We start from the raw sequence: 21,476 nt of genomic DNA, 5'->3' as shown, positions 1-21,476 counted from the left end.
TGTTTGTAAGCATAAAAACACTGCACTTTGGCATTTATGATGCAATAGCAACCTACAACCAAGGGAACAGTGTGAAGTGTGAAGTTCTGAAGGCATTAAGATTTACAGCTGGGGTGAACACTGTACGAGCACTAAGAAATATTGACAGAGAAAGGATAAGAGGAGCAGAAAGAAGAGAAAGGCATATGAAGTATGATGGAACAACAGGCCAGAAAAGAAGACAGAAGAGGAAGCTTTTGGAGGATGAAGGAGACCACCCTGATAATACAACCTATAGTGCAGGAATGTATTGAGAAACTTTGATAGCCATTTCCCATAAATTAGAATTTTTCGAATATAAGGAACATTTTTTCAAAATCCACTCAAGCTACAGAGATGAAATTTTTATACAGCACTCCTAGTGGTCAAACTTACATTGTAACACAGCCATTTGGCAATATGTTCAGTAGTTTCATTTCAGTTTAATTATAAAGCAATTATTTGTAAAAAAATTTGGGTCATTAATAAAAAAAATAATTGGAAGGAAACTAGAAAAGATACTCCAAAATCCCTCTGTCATAACTGCAATACTAAACCACTCTATATGTAAAAAAAAATTCAAATTTTTCTATTTGGTAGTTTATTCATAAATGTTCCTCAAACTTAGTGATTTTAACATGGGCAGCATAGGCACCTCCGGCTCCCCTTAAAGTCATTCTTAACTACCATTAACTTATCACGTCCACTCTACTATCGCCACTCTCATGGATCGAAATATGAATATACATCGTATTTCAGATGTAGGAACACGCCTACCAACTTTTATTTACGTCCAAAAACTATTACTTGGTAACGCTACGTTTTCTACATTTACATCTACATTTATACTCCGCAAGCCACCCAACGGTGTGTGGCGGAGGGCACTTTACGTGCCACTGTCATTACCTCCCTTTCCTGTTCCAGTCGCGTATGGTTCGCGGGAAGAACGACTGGCGGAAAGCCTCCGTGCGCGCTCGAATCTCTCTAATTTTACATTCGTGATCTTCTCGGGAGGTATAAGTAGGGGGAAGCAATATATTCGATACCTCATCCAGAAACGCACCCTCTCGAAACCTGGACAGCAAGCTACACCGCGATGCAGAGCACCTCTCTTGCAGAGTCTGCCACTTCAGTTTGCTAAACATCTCCGTAACGCTATCACGCTTACCAAATAACCCTGTGACGAAACGCGCCGCTCTTCTTTGGATCTTCTCTATTTCCTCTGTCAACCCGACCTGGTACGGATCCCACACTGATTGGCAGTACTCAAGTATAGATCGAACGAGTGTTTTGTAAGCCACCTCCTTTGTTGATTGACTACATTTTCTAAGGACTCTCCCAATGAATCTCAACCTGGCACCCGCCTTACCAACAATTAATTTTATATGACCGTTCCACTTCAAATCGTCCCGCACGCATACTCCCAGATATTTTACAGAAGTAACTGCTACCAGTGTTTGTTCCGCTTGGCCGTCCAAAACCCGGTCATCTTCTGTTCGTACACTCTAGTGTGTATTAAAGATGCATAAGCTACGTCCATCCGAATGTTTATTAGAGCATCGTGAAAAAAATTGGAGTATATCGGTCAAGAATTACTCGAAACTTTTGCTAACAACGTTTCCCCTTCGTACGTCATGTGTATAAAGTTATATTTTATATATGTTAAAACTATTTATGGCGTAGGGACATCGAATGTGTATTACCGTGTCGTGTAATACTTTGAAGCAAACTTGTCAAGTACTTTTTGAGATTTTTGGGAACAGTTTCCTTATTATGTAAGCGACAGTCAAATGAAAATGTGATAGGTAGGAAAAAAGGAAGTAAACTGTTTATTTTTAAAAAGTAATTGCCATAATTATTAATACATTTATCCCATTGTGGGACAAGACGGTCAGTGCATTCATGGAAAAGTGTTTGTGAGTTGCCTACGATAGAATTACTGTAGCCACGTGTGCACCACTTCGTCCGAAGCGAATCGATGGCCACGAACGTCTTTCTTAAGGGTTCCAAAAACATGGAAATCACTTAGGGAGAGATCGGGATTGTATGGAGGGTGTATAAGGGCTTCCTGGTGATACTTTTGCAGGGTAGACAAAACAACTTGCCAAAACATGCACAGCCCCCCCCCCCCCGCACCACCTCACACATATTGTTTCTATTACCCTGCAGAAATTTCACTGGGAAGCCCTTCCACATTCTCCATACAGTCCTGATCTCTCCCTGTGTGATTTCAAAATTTATGGAGACATGAAAAAGACATTCATGGCCGTTAATTTGCTTGCATGCCTAGTTACAATTTTGGTTCGATAGGCAATCGCAAACATTTTTCCATCAAGGCATCAACCGTCTTTTCTCACGTGGGATAAATATAGTAACAGTTATGGCGATTACTTTTGAAATAATATACAGTTTACTTACTTTTTCGCCATCTGCCTCGTTTTAATTTGACTGCACCTTCTGTATTAGTATAGATTGGTACCCTGTATTACTATCTTTATAAGTATCATCGTAACGCTAGTTCTTTTTTCTTTCTGTTTTCTTCCCCTTCAAAACTGGTACTGTATCTCCTTGTCATGTACCAAATGCGGTGTAAAAAAAAAAAAGGTTTTGCTCTTTTTAGTGTATTAATAATTTTGTTAAAAATTATGTTTTTTAAACACTGTTAGGATAAATTCGAAACTTATTAGCTGACATCGAATTCCTTGACGTCATCTGTATTAGTTGTAGATGTTCTACCTATTAGTGACATATAAAAGTTTATGTCGGATGAGGACTCGAAAGCAAATTTCACGCTTATCGTGAAAGGTCACCATAATTTCTTTTTAGAATTTTGATTTTTTTATCTCCTATTCGTTCCTTAACAGTCTTTTTTCACCCCTGTTTGTTCATTGGAAGGAGTGCGGTCATATTCAGGTTGATGGAAACAGGGTGGACATAGGTCGAAATCCGAGGCTTGACCACGATGCCTCCCCCTTCCTCTCCATGAATCGCCCTCTCTGACTTTTTTTCCTTCAGCTCCAAAATTTGGGCCGTTGTAGAGAAGACATTGTAAACAATTTAAATAACGCAAAATCACGTCAACATGAAACACAATTTAAGCACACACTCTTCGTGAATCTGTCTTCTAATAGAGGTGAACCCAAATCATCCAAGAACAAGTAAGAAAATGGAAAGTGCTGCGGCTATACTGCATAGAAAACGACCACAAGGTCTAAGGAATTCAATATAGTAATGTAAACAAGACCGACACACCATCACACACGCACTTACCATCTGCAGAGAGTGGTCATTTGTAGCGAGTCGATAACCATTTCGCTTCATATCAAGGTCCACTAAGGGGTCAGCGTGGCCTGGTACTCCCCAACTGTGAGCAAGATTTACGAAGATACAATGCAAATAATTTGGAAAGGCTTTTTGACAACCAGGAGTGCACTTTGATGGTCTTGGAGATATTACCAATAATCAAGAACCATCTTCTAATCATCTCCAAATAAGCAGTACATGGACAAACTTTTAAGCCATATAAGAGTGTGAGTCTTCGAGGTCGGGAAGTAAATATCCTCTGGGCATAGGAGGAGACAGGGGTCAATCGTGGGAGGTAGAGTGCAAAGGTAGCAGGTGAGGATCCTCTGTACCTGCATCCGTATGTCAGACGCTGATCCACATGTTAAAAAGTTTTCATCAGTGTACAGGGGGTGTCTCTGTGGACAGAGGGAAGAATCCATCAGCCCGACAGCGTGCAATCTATGTCTCGTCACGTATTTCGGATTGACAACGTGGTACCATGTTGCTTGTACCGCGCAGGGAGGAAGTGCTGTTTGACTGCTCTCCATATCACGGGAGATAGTGTGGCCAGACTTTTACTCTTACTCACGATCCCAAAACCTAACGGTAAATGACTCTCGCCTTTGGAGCTCCAGCGGTGGGGAGATCAGGAAATTCATATTTATATTCGAGTATCGCTACTGGGAAGTTGCGGAGAGAGGTGATGTGAATAATCGTAACACTTGTCAGGATGGATTCCAGCGTCTGTTCCTCTAACAGACTACCCGTAAGTGAAGTATGTTGATAGATCTACAATTCTGCTATTGCGCACAAATATATGGCTGCAATCGTCGCTTGTACATTTATAGGTTCCAGGCCACTTTAATGTGGAGGGAGGGTGTTTTAGCCGACTTTAAACAGGATTCCAGCAATAAGGTGCTATCGAAATGCTGCCTACTGTCTTTGTGCTGTAGCTGTCTGTAATGGGAGAACCTGAGCCATGAGTACCAACCAGTTCACCATGGAAATTTCAGGTACTCGATAGACTATCGTCGGTCCATGTTTTGAAGTAGGTTCTGGTAAATCTCTGTGCGCGCCGACTGCAGTAGTCGTCTGTAGGTGACGGTAACGATGCAGTACATGTCTTGTATAAATGTAATGCCAAAATATCTTGTCGCTTCGACTTATGCAGCCCCCCTGGAGGCTCCTTCGAATATGCATCGCTGCAGATTTGTCGTCATGTGGCTTCTCGCTGCGAGTCCATATTGCTCGATCCTTTCAAGTATGGATCAGAACTCGTCAACTGGTCAAGCCAGCAGTAAAAGGCTACCAGCACACGCTCTACAGTGGAAGAACGTGTGGACCTACAACGTAACCCATAAGTGTTTGCGTTTAAGCCCTTCCATGGAAGTGGGCGTCCTTGTCGGATCAAACGCTAGGTTGCTTAGGGACCTGCTATACAGAGTGAAAAGTATTTAAACCGACAAACTCTGGGAGGTTGTAGGGGACATCAAAACAAATATTTTTCCCTAATGTCATTTTTTCCTATGAGGAGTATTTAAACCTGTAGAAGAAGATTTCTCTGGCGGCAAATTAATAAAACCAACTAATACTTTTCCATTTTTTTATGACCAAGAGACAACACAGTAACACAACCCAATTTAGATGACAGTAGATTTTCAAAAATACCTCCATTGACACGTAAACAAAGGTTACACCGTCGCATCATTACACCGTCGGATCATGTTCTGCCTGACACGGGCAAAAACTCCGGGAGTATCCTGAATTGTTCTTGCTGCTGCTACTATCCGAGCAACCAGATCCTCTTCTGATGCTACAGGAGTTGCGTAAACAAGGTTGTACATCTCACCCCACACAAAAAAATCCAGAGGGGCACATCTGGGGATCGAGCAGGCCATGGTGCAGGACCACCTCTGCCAATCCACGTTTCTGGGAACCGTCTGTCCAAGAATCGACGCACACGACGACTGAAATGTGCCGGCGCCCCGTCGTGTTGGAACCACATGCGTTGTCTTGTAGGGAGCGGGACGTCTTCAAGCAATTCTGGCAATGCTCTGGCGAGAAAATTGTAATAGTGCTTGTCATTTAATGGCCTAGGTAGCAGATACTGCCCAATTAAACAGTCCCCAACAACACCGACCCACACATTAACGAAGAACCGCACTTGATTAGCGCTACTAACTGTGGCATGTGGGTTATCCTCACTCCAAACATGCGAATTGTGCATGTTGAAGACTCCAGCACGCCCGAACGTTGCTTCATCGGTAAAAAACACAGAGGATGGAAATGCAGGATGCATTTCACACTGTTCCAGGTACCACCGCGAAATCTGTGCTCTGGGTGGATAATCAACTGGTTCCAGGTTGTGGACACGCTGTAAGTGAAATGGACGTAAAAATTCCTCTCGAAGGACTGTTCTTACATTCGTCTGATTAGTCCTCATGTTACGTACAATTGCACGAGTGCTGGTTGAAGGATCCCGCTCCACAAGCTGCATGACAGCTTCCTCAAATTGCAGCGTTCTTACCGTGTGTCGGCGTCCCTGTTCAGGTAATTTGCTAAATGACCCGGTCTCACGCAGACGTTGATACGCAGCTGCAAAAGTCGTATGATGCGGGATACGGCGATTAGGATATTGTTGTTGATAAAGCTGCTGCGCAGCTCGTCCGTTGTGGTGCGCTACGTAGTACGCACCAACCATATCAGTGTACTCACTCCAAGTGTAAGATCGCAATACGGCCTCTAACAACTGAAGAGCGTAATGCGGCTTCCACCGGTTTAAATAATCCTCATAGGAAAAAATTACATTAGGGAAAAATATTTGTTTTGATGTCCCCTACAACCTCCCAGAGTTTGTCGGTTTAAATACTTTTCACCCTGTACGTCCATTTACCGATAGAGGGAATGATCCTCCACATAAGAGGCGCAAGGTTGCGACGAGGAAGTATCAGGTGGGAAGTCCATGCGGGCCAGAGCTGACGTAAGACACTTGTAGTGCACTCTGTTGAAAGTGTCGTTGAAAACAATTGGCATTACAGCAGCTCAAAAATGAAAGGATGTGGCGACAGCTATCAGATCCCTACATTCACTGGTGGCAGTTAGCATGTTGGTCTCACATCCCAAGGTCATTTGTTCCATCGAAAGTATTAGTTGCTGCCAGAAGTTGGACGAGGATCTTATAGACCAGGGGTTCCCAACAAAATTTTCTCGAGGACCCCTCATCGAGCATGATTGGTACCTTGTCATATCACAGTATCAAGTACCAAAAAAAGCCAAATTAAAAGTGTTTTTATACGTTTTCTATTTTTTTTTTACGTAGAGAAAACATTGACATATTCATTATTGAAAAAATATTGAGCTTAAAACTTTTTCAACTTAGCCATCATTGTTATTGTTAAGTTTCTGATTATTGCTCAAAATCTTTGTCTTCAAATTTGGGTGTTTAGTACAACAAACTAATAAAAAAATTGAGTATGAACTGAAAATAAAAAAAAAAAGAAAAATTAAAACTGAGTGTATTGGTCTTTCAAGTGTACTACACTTGAGATTGCATTGAGTAGACATGTGTGAAAAATAAGAAAACACTAATTTCGTACAAGGTATTATTCATTTGAAAATACAGTTACAAAAGAGTACTCCATCAGTATATAGTTAGTTTTAAGTTCAGTTCTGAATGAGATGAGTTCAGTCTGACCTTTGAATCCATTATTTCTGAAATATTAGGTTCCAAACTTGAAACTTTCAATCTGAAATCCGACCGCATGTCGAGCCGATTGCTATATTTGTTTTTCATGAAATACATGGAAGAAAATGCTTGCTCACACCGATATATTGTTGCAAATGGAAAGATCTTTTTATTCTAATGGCATCTTGCGGACCCCTATGGCATAGCTCGCGGACCCCAGGGGGTCCGCGGACCACCTGTTGGGAACCACTGTTGTAGTGTAGACCAAATTTAATACCGTAATCGGGCAGTAGTTCACGATAGTCTGATTTCCTAAACGTTTGTGTATTTTGCATCGACGAAGGCAGGTGGCACGCAAAAACCGGGGGACATCGGCTCTCGGTACATGGTGATGCAATGTGCCATCACCAGGATGTGGAAAGTCCGACGGAATTCGAGTGGCAGTCCGTCTGGGCCGGCGACTTGTTAAGCACACCCTCAGCGTCATCCTGTGTAATCTCCTCTAAATGGGACGATGCTGATTTGTCAACGAGGGCGTGCGACGCTTGCTGCAAAATGTCGTTATCACCACCCTCCACTATATTGTCCTCCTAGTAAAATGTCGATGATGGTCTGCAAAGTCTTCCTCAACTGAAAACGAGTCTGATTATCCAGTTCTTCTACAAAATAACTAAAACAACTAGCTCGTGGAAGATTGCTGCTAGATCAACGACATAGCACAAATTCATCCCAATGTGTGATTCTATCAGATCAATAGATCATGTATGCCTGAGGTACGTCGGCGCTGTAGCCGAGCGGTTCTAGGCGCTTCAGTCCCGAACCGCGCTGCTGCTACGATCGCAGGTTCGAATCCTGCCTCGGGTATGGATGTGTGTGATGTCCTTAGGTTAGTTAAGTTTAAGTAGTTCTTAGTCTAGGGGACTGATGACCACAGATGTTAAGTCCCATAGTGCTTAGAGCCATCTGAACCACCTGCCTGAGGTACAGGCAGGATTTCAGAGAAATCCCGTCCGAACAGGAATTCACCAATCGTACCGAGCGGCCGCCGTGTCATCCTCAGCCCTTAGGCGTCCCCAGATGCGGATACGGAGGGGCAAGTGGTCAGCACACCGCTCTCTCGGCCGTTTTCAGTTTTCGTGACTGGTGTTGCTACTTCTCAATCAAGTAGCTTCTCAATTAGCCTCACAAGGCCTGAATGATGCCCGCTTACCAACAGCACTCGGCAGACGTGATGGTGACACACCCAAGTGCTGGCCAATACAGACACCGCTTAACTTCAGTTATCTGACGAAACCCAGTATTACCACTGCGGCAAGCTAGGATGCTACTCGTGTCGGAGAGCCTGGGGAATACTGACGATTTATGAAGAGGAAAATGGGCTGAAGCTGTGAACTGAAGTTCGTGTTAATGAGGGCATTGGTTTAGAGTAATCTGTGTTGGCTGTGGCACAAGTGTTAATTCATTGCTTCAGCAAAACGTACGAAAACCTGTCAAGAAGCGGTCGTTCAGCAGTTCTGCCCAAAACAGAAAAACAGCAGGTGTTTAGAGGCGTCAAGAAAAATCCAAAACTAAGCGTTTCAAAACTGGCTGCTGCAGTCCAGATGCCTACAGGTAAGACTATTTCGGCACAAACTGTAGGAAATGTGCTTTATGAAGCTGGGTATTGAGGCCAATCAGTCCGTAGAAAAAACATACATTATGAAAATCAGCAGAATAATGCGACCTGCATTTCAAAGAGAACATAGTGCGATGGCTTAGATTTCGGGAAGAATATTGCATTTACTGACGAGAGACAATCTGAGCTATTTAAGTCAAGTAAACGAATAACAGTGTGGAGATAAAGGAATTGTGCAATTGAAGACAGAAATATAGCAGCTGGAGTTAAACACAGAGCATGCTCAGTACTTGTCTAGGGCTGCATGACTGCAAATGGTGTGGGGAATTTGAGTTCTGCTGATCGAATTGTGGACCACAAGGCTTACATAAACATTCTGAAAAATACATCTGTTCTGAAGTGTGAATGATAAGGGTCTATCTGGGGATTATGTTTCCACACAAGAAAACGACCTAACATATACCTCTCTACATGCTATGGCTGCTGTATAACACTCCGCGCTGGATGACGACACAACCGCAGTCCGCAGACATTAATCTAACAGATAATTTGTGGAATATATTCGGCACGAATGAGGAAACATCAGACACCCAATAGATATGGTTTAAAGAAAGCTCCTCTAGAGGAATGGCGTAAAATTGCAGTGCAAGCAACAGAATCTCTGGCGAAATCCATGACAAGGAGAATGCAAGAGATTATAAAGTGGAAAGGAGGGACTACTAATTACTAACCTTAACATTCTATGGGCAACTGCCTTGCCACAGTGGATACACCGGTTCCCGTCATATCAACGAAATTAAGCGCTGTCAGGCGTGGCCGGCACTTGGATGAGTGACCATCCGGACCGCCATGCGCTGTTGCCGTTTTTCGGGGTGCACTCAGTCTCGTGATGCCAATTGAGGAGCTACTCGACCGAATAGTAGCGGCTCCGGTCAAAGAAAATCATCATAACGACCGGGAGAGCGGTGTGCTGACGACACGCCCCTCCTAGCCGCATCCTCATCTGAGGATGACACGGCGGTCAGATGGTCCCGATGGGCCACTTGTGGCCTGAAGACGGAGTGCTTTAACATTTTATGTTCAGAGTGTATATTTATTTTGCGTGGTAAATTGCTCACCTTTAATTTTGGATGTTTAAATGTGTTTACGTGAATAGAAATCTGAGTTCATGTATTGTATTCGCCTTTTCACTAATCAGTAATGAAGTCCGTGTACAAGCTTACTGCAGAACGAATAAAGACAGCAGACTGAGCGCCGAGCGTAACGATATTTTTTGATTATACTCACTAAGGCCCCACAATCCCGTATGTGGTTTTTGGTGAAAAGCGAACGCCGCGAGGGATTAGCCGAGCGGTCAGAGGCGCTGCAGTGATGGACTGTGCGGCTGGTCCCGGCGGAAGTTCGAGCCCTCCCTGCCTCCCTGAGGCATGTGTGTGTGTGTGTGTGTGTGTGTGTGTGTTTGTCCTTAGGATAAACTAGGTTAAGTAGTGTGTAAGCTTGGGGACTGATGACCTGAGTAGTTAAGTCCCATAAGATTTCACACATATTTTGAACAGCGGACAATTGAAGAGCGGCCATTGTTGTGGTGAACTTACAAGCGATATCTCCTGCTGGTCGCACTTCAGTTTCTTTAAGGTTCTGTAGTTAAAATAAAATATGATAGGCCCTATGGCTAAGAAAAATAATTTACATTCTGCCGTATATTTTTCGGGATATGAAAGATAGAGAGAACAGCACCATCTTTCAGCTTTCTGAATTTTACATAGTTCGGGAAACAACTCCCTTCGAAATGTAAAACATTGCCATTCTCTTTACTGCATGTATGAGTGTACAGTTTCAGCCTTAAGCCTTTTTAAGTACCTAAAACGGAAGCATTATACATTAGATACATTAGTGACACTTGTGATTTTAACATACGAATAAGTCTTATATGTAGATATACTAGGCGCATGGAAGACTCTTTACTAGTATAGTATGCAATGTACGTCCTTGTTTCTATTAATGCACTTAATGGTCATAAAATAAAGTAGAAAGGGCATTTTAGCAGCACGCTGCTTTCCAGCAGTTGTTGCAAAGCTCTTATAAATAAGGTTATAACGTACTTAACGCTAGGAAGATTATAGTCATTTTACGGAAATTTGTTAACTAAACTAACTAACCTCCATATACTAACCTCCATATACCTTTGCTCTCTATTATATTTAACTATCATTGGTGTAAATATGATTGTAATAAGTTCTCTAAAGTAACTTGTAAATATTTGTTCTGTTATTGAGGGAGCACGTCATTATTGAATAGTTGTTACAAAGATGTTGCATATAAAACCGATCACAATACTCTAATGAAAGAGTACTGAAAACTATGAGCATCGAATAAAAGGTGCTTTATGGGTGCTTGATCTTTCGCATTACAGTCGTATTTATTAAAGAGTGTAGAAATGGTTTTACATTCTATGATTCTGTAATGTTCGTCGTAGAAGTGGAAAAAGTTTTTTTTGGAATTTCCCAGGTCTTTATGTAGTTTTAAAAATGCGTCTGACTCGTCTTTTAAATGGACATAAATTTCAATTTGCTCCATTGCATCCATGATCTTTTTTTCTCTCTGTAACTTGTGTAATATCTGAAGTGCTACATCTATATTATGTATTTTGTGGTTGTTGTCTTTTAAGTGTGCAACAAAAGCGGACGGTTTTGTCTCTTATTGTCGTGTGTTGTTTAACTCGTGTACTAACTTTCTTTGCCGACTGTTCAATACTAAATTTTAAGCATTCTTGACAGTTAATTTTGTTGTAAGTTAAGGTTTTTATGTTGGTAACGCCACGTAGCGCTCTGTATGAAAATCACTGGCTGTGGTGTGTGCAGTCTGTGGCTGGTTGGCATTGTTGGAATATTCGCTATTGTAGTGTTGGGCAGTTGGATGTGAACAGCGCGTAGCGTTGCGCAGTTGGAGGTGAGCCGCCAGCAGTTGTGGATGTAGGGAGAGAGATGGCGTAGTTTTGAGAGCGGATGACCTGGACGTGTGTCCATCAGAGACAGTAAATTTGTAAGGCTGGATGTCATGGACTGATATATATATATATATATATATATATATATATATATATATATATATATATATAAAATGACTTTTGAACACTATTAAGGTAAACACATTGTTTGTTCTCTATCAAAATCTTTCATTTGCTAAGTTTGCCTATCAGTAGTTAGTGCCTTCAGTAGTTTGAATCTTTTATTTAGCTGGCAGTAATGGCGCTTGCTGTATTACAGTAGTTCGAGAAACGAAGATTTTTGTGAGGTAAGTGATACATGAAAGGTATAGGTTACTGTTAGTCAGGGCCATTCTTTTGTAGAGATTATTGAAAGTCAGACTCCGTTGCGCTGAAAATATTGTGTGTCAGTTTAGAGTTGATCAGGGTAGGTAAAGAGCAAAATGTCTGAGTACGTTCAGGTCTGCTCAGCTGTTTGAAAATCAAATAATGTAAGAGGTTTATCAGCACAAGTCATTCATAAATTTTTCTAAGGGGATGTTTCATAAACTCCTGGAAATGGAAAAAAGAACACATTGACACCGGTGTGTCAGACCCACCACACTTGCTCCGGACACTGCGAGAGGGCTGTACAAGCAATGATCACACGCACGGCACAGCGGACACACCAGGAACCGCGGTGTTGGCCGTCGAATGGCGCTAGCTGCGCAGCATTTGTGCACCGCCGCCGTCAGTGTCAGCCAGTTTGCCGTGGCATACGGAGCTCCATCGCAGTCTTTAACACTGGTAGCATGCCGCGACAGCGTGGACGTGAACCGTATGTGCAGTTGACGGACTTTGAGCGAGGGCGTATAGTGGGCATGCGGGAGGCCGGGTGGACGTACCGCCGAATTGCTCAACACGTGGGGCGTGAGGTCTCCACAGTACATCGATGTTGTCGCCAGTGGTCGGCGGAAGGTGCACGTGCCCGTCGACCTGGGACCGGACCGCAGCGACGCACGGATGCACGCCAAGACCGTAGGATCCTACGCAGTGCCGTAGGGGACCGCACCGCCACTTCCCAGCAAATTAGGGACACTGTTGCTCCTGGGGTATCGGCGAGGACCATTCGCAACCGTCTCCATGAAGCTGGGCTACGGTCCCGCACACCGTTAGGCCGTCTTCCGCTCACGCCCCATCATCGTGCAGCCCGCCTCCAGTGGTGTCGCGACAGGCGTGAATGGAGAGACGAATGGAGACGTGTCGTCTTCAGCGATGAGAGTCGCTTCTGCCTTGGTGCCAATGATGGTCGTATGCGTGTTTGGCGCCGTGCAGGTGAGCGCCACAATCAGGACTGCATACGACTGAGGCACACAGGGCCAACACCCGGCATCATGGTGTGGGGAGCGATCTCCTACACTGGCCGTACACCACTGGTGATCGTCGAGGGGACACTGAATAGTGCACGGTACATCCAAACCGTCATCGAACCCATCGTTCTACCATTCCTAGACCGGCAAGGGAACTTGCTGTTCCAACAGGACAATGCACGTCCGCATGTATCCCGTGCCACCCAACGTGCTCTAGAAGGTGTAAGTCAACTACCCTGGCCAGCAAGATCTCCGGATCTGTCCCCCATTGAACATGTTTGGGACTAGATGAAGCGTCGTCTCACGCGGTCTGCACGTCCAGCACGAACGCTGGTCCAACTGAGGCGCCAGGTGGAAATGGCATGGCAAGCCGTTCCACAGGACTACATCCAGCATCTCTACGATCGTCTCCATGGGAGAATAGCAGGCTGCATTGCTGCGAAAGGTGGATATACACTGTACTAGTGCCGACATTGTGCATGCTCTGTTGCCTGTGTCTATGTGCCTGTGGTTCTGTCAGTGTGATCATGTGATGTATCTGACCCCAGGAATGTGTCAATAAAGTTTCCCCTTCCTGGGACAATGAATTCACGGTGTTCTTATTTCAATTTCCAGGAGTGTATCTTCACAGTTAATTTTGTAGCTTCCTGATTGCTAAAATGGCATTGATTTCCGTGGAATTTGTCTCAATAATATTTGTAGATTGTTAGTGCTTCTGTAGCTAGTGTATAATTTTGTATTCTTGAAACATCGATTAATATTGTCAGAGACAATCCCTACATATACCCATACAAGAAGTTTCCTTTGCTGTGATTCGTTTGTGTCTCTGGATAAAGTTATTTCATTTATGGGACTGGCATGTGTTTGGTTGGTATTCTTTTTGAATAACGTGTACACTATGTTTTCCGGGCAACCATTATTTACAGACATCTATCGGAGAATATCTACTTCTTTCTCATTTTTTTTTCTTTTTCCAGTGTGTTATCATACAATGAAAAATATTCGAGCTTGCGTGATGTTTGATGGTATGATTGGGTGTGGATACTTATGCCTGTTGTCATTGGTTTACACCTAGTATATCTATAGATATGACTTATTCCTACGTCAAAATCTCATATGTAACTAATGTATCCAATGCATAATGGTTTCATTTCAGACACTTGAAAATGGCCTCTGAACGAAATTGTACAATCGTAGATGAAACCAAGAGAACTGCAGCTGAAGGCCTCACGGAATCATCCAAAAAATTGAGGGCACCTGCAGACCATAGCGCATTGAAATTTATATATTCCACCTAACTGTTCCGAACATATAAAATGGTGTTCGTTCGGTCGGAAACCTTTCCTCTTGACAGCATTTAACCGTTTTTCTTAAATCTGTGGTTTTGAAAAAGGGAACTTGCAATTAAATGCACGTTTTTTGTATTAGCATGTGTACACACAGTTACCAGTCAAGTGCATTAACATACAAAACATCCACGAACCTATGAAAGATAATGTTATTTCCTTTACCGAATTAATTTTGCAACGAAACGTTGCTCAGCTTTTTAACAGCTTTTTTTTCACATAAGTTGGAACGTGTAGAAGTACAATTAGGACTACAATATGTACCCTCCGATTTATACATAAGGTTCTATCTGTGTCCTTGAAAGCCACAATATTCTCCTGCTTAACAGACTCTTACTACTAGAATGGCGTCCAGCTGAAGGTTCAAAATATCAAGCACCCTCGGGGATTCTACTTATTTTTACAAAGTCTTTGACAGTGACCGGGCACGCCGCAGCCGGCCGATCGCGCACACCAAACAACAAACAGGCATAATCTCGTTTATAGGATGAGGGAGAAATCAGGCATTCTAGGTTTAGCATGGAGGATCGTATATATTGAACCACGCAGTCCATGAAAACTCGTTTTTTACTGATCTATGGATTTTCACCAGGGTAGTGTAGTGATCAAGAAAAGTTCTCCATATGGCATGAAATGACATATAGATGAGTAATGAGATCTCCCGACGTTGGGCGCGAAACATATTGTCAGTCAAGAATTCTTTGATCTCCTACGTAAAACGTCATGCAGGTTGCTGATTATATTGCCCCACGTTGGCGCCACGTTGGCGCCAGAATGTAGTGAATTGAGCATTCTTGGATCTCTTGCATGAAGTGAGATGCAAAATGGTTCAAATGGCTCTAAGCACTATGGGACTTAATATCTGAGGCCATCAGTCCCCCAGACTTAGAACTACTTAAACCTAACTAATCTAAGGACAATACACACATTCATGTCGGAGGCAGGATTCGAACCTGCGACCGTAGCGGTTGCGCGGTTCCAGACTGTAGCGCCTAGAACCGCTCGGCCACTTTTTTTTTTTTTTTTTTCGTTATTGATCGTTGTGTTTGGTCGTTGCGGACGTCGCAAGACATCCTGTTCAAGTTCGGTGGTTGATCCTTCCACGCAGACCGTAGCAGCGCGGTTCCGGACTGAAGCGCCTAGAACCGCATGGCCGCAGCGGACGGCTAAGTGAGATGCAAATTACTATTTACGCTGATGAGCCAAAACATTATAACCACCTGATTAATAGCTTGTTTTTCCGTCTTTAGAACGAAACGCATAGCTGATTCTGCATATCACGGTTCAAAAATGGCCCTGAGCACTATGAGACTTAACTGCTGGGGTCATCAGTCCCCTAGAACTTAGAACTACTTAAACCTAACTAACCTAAGGACACCACACACATCCATGCCCGAGGCAGGATTCGAACCTGCGACCGTAGCGGTTGCGTGGTTCCAGACTTTAGCGCCTAGAACCGCTCGGCCACTTTTTTTTTTTTTTTTTGTTCGTTATTGATCGTTGTGTTTGGTCGTTGCGGACGTCGCAAGACATCCTGTTCAAGTTCGGTGGTTGATCCTTCCACTCAGTTTTCTATTACAGAGGCCAACCGGCTCTCTGACCGAACATGCTGAGCTACCGTGCCGGCTAAAGTCTCATTTTGTTCGTTATCGTTCGTTGTATCTGCTCGGCGCGGACGTCGCAAGACACCTGTTTCAGTTCGTTGTTGATCCATTAATTCAGTTTTTTTATTACAGAGGGCAGCTAACCTTCTGACCGAACATGCTGAGTTACCGTGCCAGCGCCACTTCGGCCGGCTGCATATCATGGATCCGACAGATTGTTGGTAGGTTTGTGGAGGTACTTGTACATGGCATTAGGTGTCTACGCACACGTCATATAATTCGCCTCAATAACGGGACACTGATTTGCGTACGCGGTGATCGCGTCGAATAGCGACCGACATGGGATCCATAGGATTTACATCAGGCGAACTTTGTCGCCGAGACATCAACGTGAGTTCACTATAATGCTCCTCAAACCACCGTAGCACCGTAATGGCTCTGAGACAGGGAGAATTATATTGCTGAAAGATGATATAGCCATCGGGGAAGACATCAAGCATGAAATCATGCAGGTGGATGGTAGCTATCAGCGTGTCTTCGATTACTGCCACAGGTCCCATGCAAGCGCGGGAGAAAGCATAACACCGCTCCCAACAGCCTGCGTCCACGGCGCGCTGCACGTTTCGAGCCGCCTTTCACCTCGATGACGGCGTTTGTAGAGAGAAGCAGCGACGTTATGTAGCAAAAACGTGATTCACCCAAAGTGCCGACACGTTTCCATTGATCGACTGTCAAGTCCAGATGGTGTAGTGCACACTACAATCGTAATTGACAATGTCGTTGGGTCAAAATGTGAACACACAGGGATGGTCTACTGCGGAGCTCCGTGTTCAACAACGTACAATGAACGGTGTACTCTAAACATTTTTGCATGCACCACCACTGTGCTGTTTCGGCAGAGACGCCACGGATCACAATCTATCCTACTTTACAGAGCAGACAAGCCTCCGAACCTCACGTTCTGTGAAGAGTCGTTGACGTCCAACCATCTAGCGCTTAGTGGTAGTTTCATTGTCCTATCTCTTTGCATAGATGCTCACGACAGTAGCACGTGACATTCTACCAGATTCGCCTTTTTCAAGATGCTCGTTCACAGGCTCTGCGTAATAATAATCTTCCCTTTGTCAAAGTCGCTTATCTCGATGGATTTTCCCATTTTCAGCCCGTAACTTTTGTAGAGTTCCACTGTACGTATTTGCCCCACTTACATACTTCTGTTACCGCGTCATGTGCCCGCAGGAAAGTGGTTCAAATGGCTCTGAGCACTATGGGACTTAACTTCTGAGGTCATCAGTCCCCTAGAACTCAGAACTACTTAAACCTAACTAACCTAAGGACATCACACACATCCATTCCCGAGGCAGGATTCGAACCTGCGACCGCAGCGGACGCGCGGTTCCAGACTGGAGCGCCTATAACCGCTCGGCCACACCGGCCGGGCATGTGCCCGCAACACCACCAGGCGGGATCCAACGTCGCAGTGGGCAGTGCCCAGAACGTTTTGATTGATCAGCGTATATTGACCCCACTGGGAGCCAATCATTAAGTGACATCAGTAATAGAATGGAAGCAAAAGGCATAAGGTTTTGAGATTAAAGAATTGATAGGCGAATGGAACAGACTATTTAGATGAATAAAATGTGTACTATTAACTTTTATTACAGTACTTTTTGGTATACAAGATTACAATTATCAAGGTCGGTTTTACTGGGAGTGGACGCGAGAGAGTTATTAAGGGAAGGAGGGGAGAACGAAACATCTCACCATTCATAATAGTCGTTTTCCGTGTGGTGCGGACGACGTCATGCGCTGGGTCCGTACGGTGTCAATGACTGCTCGAAATTTTCGACGTTCTCATTGGCAGACTCAATCTGCAGTGACACCCAATGACTGATCAGCGTTTTGCGTCCATGCCTCCTAGTGCAGGGTGGAAACTTTCTATCTTTTGTATGTGATGGTGTGTGATTCGAGATATGGCGTCTTCCTCACGATTCCACTGTCAAGGCTGTTCCGAGCTATCAGCCAACAGCTGTCTCTGCATAAGGTATGGACAGCCTCATGTTTACACTTTGTCTAAGAAATTGCTAGCATTCGTGATTTATAAGCAACCTCCTTATTGTCCAGTAAACATTTTTTAAGCAGCCTGACTTCTTCCGTAGTTCTTTAGTTTCACAAGCCTTCCTGTGCGAATTTTCTGCGCTTTGTGTCTACGCTCCGTCTTCGTGTCTGCGGAAGTCCGTGGTTCGCTTCTCACTTTTTTAGAGCAGTCATATATAGCTGCTACCAGCTAGAAGAATCATACGCCTCCATGTCAGCATTCTTGACGCTTTTGTGGCTGTGATGCATCCCAGTTGCTGCCGGGGTCCATCAGTTTTAGGTACGCTGCACATTGTCTGCAGGCTCTTCGCAAAAGGTTCATTCTTAAGCAAGGCTAGGACATCCGCCAGCCGGCCCCCTGAGAGTTTGTGGAATGCGCCTCGCATTCACCTTATAATGTACGGCTTTCCCTGATCCTGTGAAACTGGCGCCGTGAGTCGGCGAAAGTCGTCCCCGGCGGAGGTATCAAACTTTAACATAAAAGGCTTTCTGTAGTCGATCCTACGCCATCAAATTACACCGAAAGCAGTGTGCAGCACGTTAAAAGTACGTGGTTGATCTTACGCTTGTATAGTGATGGTGCTCTTCAAAATGACATCATCATCTTAAGGTGTTCTGACTACATTGGTCTGTCTATATTATCCTTTTTCAGCCCAAGTGCTTTGCAAATTGATCACTTCCTTTTTTCACTTCATCCAGCGTTTTCGTTCTTCCCCTAAGTAAGAAACTCTCCACTGTACCTCTGACAGATGTCATAATCCCTTTTCGTCGCCGTACATGTCAAACCCAGTCTGCTCCCCTTTTCCCAACCGGGCATAGGGGAGTTTTTTGTTCCCATACCCTTTGCAGTATTTCAGTGTTATTCATTGTATCCACACATTTCATTTTCTCTATTCTCCTCCAAACACACCTGTCGAATGCTTAATATTATCTCTTTATCTCTTCTTCAGTGTCTGACTTTTACCGCCATACAGGAAAATACCCCACACGAAGCACATAACGTACCTTTCTCTTAATTTGAACCCCAGTTTACTTAATAACAAATGTTTCTTTTCTTTAGAAAGCTTGCCTTTCCATTGTAATTGATCTTATCCCTTGCTCAATCGTGCAATTACTAGTTAACGTGCTCCCCAAGTATATGCTCCCCTGTTCAATTTGCATTTTGTTGTTTTCACTCACAATTTTAGAAACACAGAACATATTCAGTTCTGCACGTCTAAGAGTTACTACACAAATGATAATTGTATTACATGGTTAGGAAATAGTAAATAGCTTGGAAACTTCAAAATTCTTAGGTGTTCATATTAATGAGAATTTAAAATGTGAAGAGCATATATTGGAACCTCTAAAACAACATGGTCCAGCCACATTTGTAGTTCAAATCATTTCAAATCCTGGCGAGCATAATGTTCTGGGGTAACTCATCTTCAAGAAAGAAAGTCTTCATTGCTTAAAAACGTGCTGTCAGGATAAATATATGGTTCTCACCCGCGATCATCTTGTAGACATCTGTTTAAGGAGCTAGTCATTTTGACTACTGCTTCATAGTATACTTATTCTCTCTGAAATCTGTTGTAATAATCCACTGCAGTTCATAAGGGACAATGATGTACATGATATTCGTTACATTACTTTAAGGTTGTCCTTAGCACGAAAAGGGGTTCACAGTGTTGCAACCAAAATTTTTGATCACGTACCATATGATGTAAAATGCCTGCTAGACAGCAAAATAAAATTTGAAAATGAACTGAAAAGTTTTCTCCTCGGCAACTTTTTCTATCTCGTAGAAGAATTTCTGATATTCTAATGTGTAAAAAGTGACTGGTAAGAATTGCTAATTCAATGCTGCATCTTCCTAAAAAGAAAGAAAGAAAAATACCCTCCACATTATTACACTTCATCATGTAAATGATTCGAGAAACATGAAAATTTCTAGCTAAGTAACTAGCTAACCTTGTTTCTTCTTTTGTCAAGTACTCTCATAGTCATCACCTTAGTCACTTTTGTGTTGATTTTCAGTCCATACTCTTGTTATAAATCTTCAAGTCTGGACATTGTTCTTTGAAGAGATATTGTTTTTTCTTAAGAAAGTACATTTCCAACAGCAAATGTATTGCAGATGTTCGTCCGGCATCCTCTGCCTTCTCTGCCTGTAGCATTTTCACTATCAAGTTTCTGATATGTATGGCAAACAGAACTGGCGAAAGAAAACACCCATGTCCCCCTCCTTTTCAGATTTAAAACCTGGCTGTCATGCCATTTCTTAGCTTCATGGTTGCTTTCTGCTTTGTGTGTAGCTCCTTGGTCTCCGATGCCCCCAGTTAGCCTTAATTAATTTTAGAATTTCCATCCTCTTATTTAAAACACTGAGAGAAAAGTCTAATAGAAGGCGACATTTAATAGAGTATCAAGTACAGTTGCACCACTTTGCTCTAATATAGGCACCGAAAGGTCTGTTAACTGTTGCCAAACGCCGGGAAGCTGTATGGGACCGTTGGCAAGGCGTTCTCTGTTGACGGCAGCGACATTTTTTTCCATTTCATAAATTTTTAAGGAATTCAATGTTGCGAGAGCCACAGTGTCAAGATTGTGCCGAGAACACTAAATGTCAGGCATTGTCTCTCACCAGGGACAACACAGTGGTCGACGGCCTTCACTTAACGACCGAGAGCAGTGGCGTTTGCATAGAGTTGCTAACATACAAGAAACACCGCGCAAAATAACCGCAGATATCCATGTGGGACGTTTGACAAACGTATCCGTTAGCACAGTGTGGAGAAGTTTGTGGTTAATGGCCTATGGCAGTAGACGACCGACGCGAGTATCTTTGCTAACAGCACGTCATCGCCTGCAACGTCTCGTCTGGGCTCGTGATCATGTAGGTTGGACCTAGACGACGGTAAAACCGTGGCCTGGTCAGATGAGTCCGGATCTCAGTTGATAAATGCTGACGGTGGGGTTCAAATGTGGCGCAGACCCCACGAAGCCACTGACCCGAATTGTCAACAAGGCACTGTGCAAGCTATTGGTAGCTCCATAATGGTGTGCACTGTGTTCACACGAAATGGACTGCGTCCTCTCATCGAACTGAACCGATCATTGACTGGAAATTGTTATGTTCGACTACTTGGAGACCATTTACAGCCATTCAAGGACTTCATGTTCGCAAAAAACGATGTAATTTTTATAGATGACAATGTGCCATGTCACCGGACCACATATGTTCGCGATTGGGTTGAAGAAAATTCTGCAAAGTTCGAGCAGATGATTTGGCCACCCATATTGTCCATCATGAATCTCATCGGACATTTATGGGACATAATCGGAAGGTCAGTTCCTGCACAAAAACCTGCACCAGCAACACATTCGTTATTGTGGTCGGCTATAGAGGCAGCATGTCTATACTTGTGCAGGGGACTTGCAATGACTTGTTGAGTCCATGCAACGTCGAATTGCTGCGCTACACCAGGCAAAACGAGATCCAACTCTGT

This window comes from Schistocerca cancellata, chromosome 6, assembly GCF_023864275.1.
Source record: "Schistocerca cancellata isolate TAMUIC-IGC-003103 chromosome 6, iqSchCanc2.1, whole genome shotgun sequence".
In the NCBI taxonomy this organism is placed as follows: Eukaryota; Metazoa; Arthropoda; class Insecta; order Orthoptera; family Acrididae; genus Schistocerca; species Schistocerca cancellata.
This window is presented reverse-complemented; position numbering follows the sequence as displayed.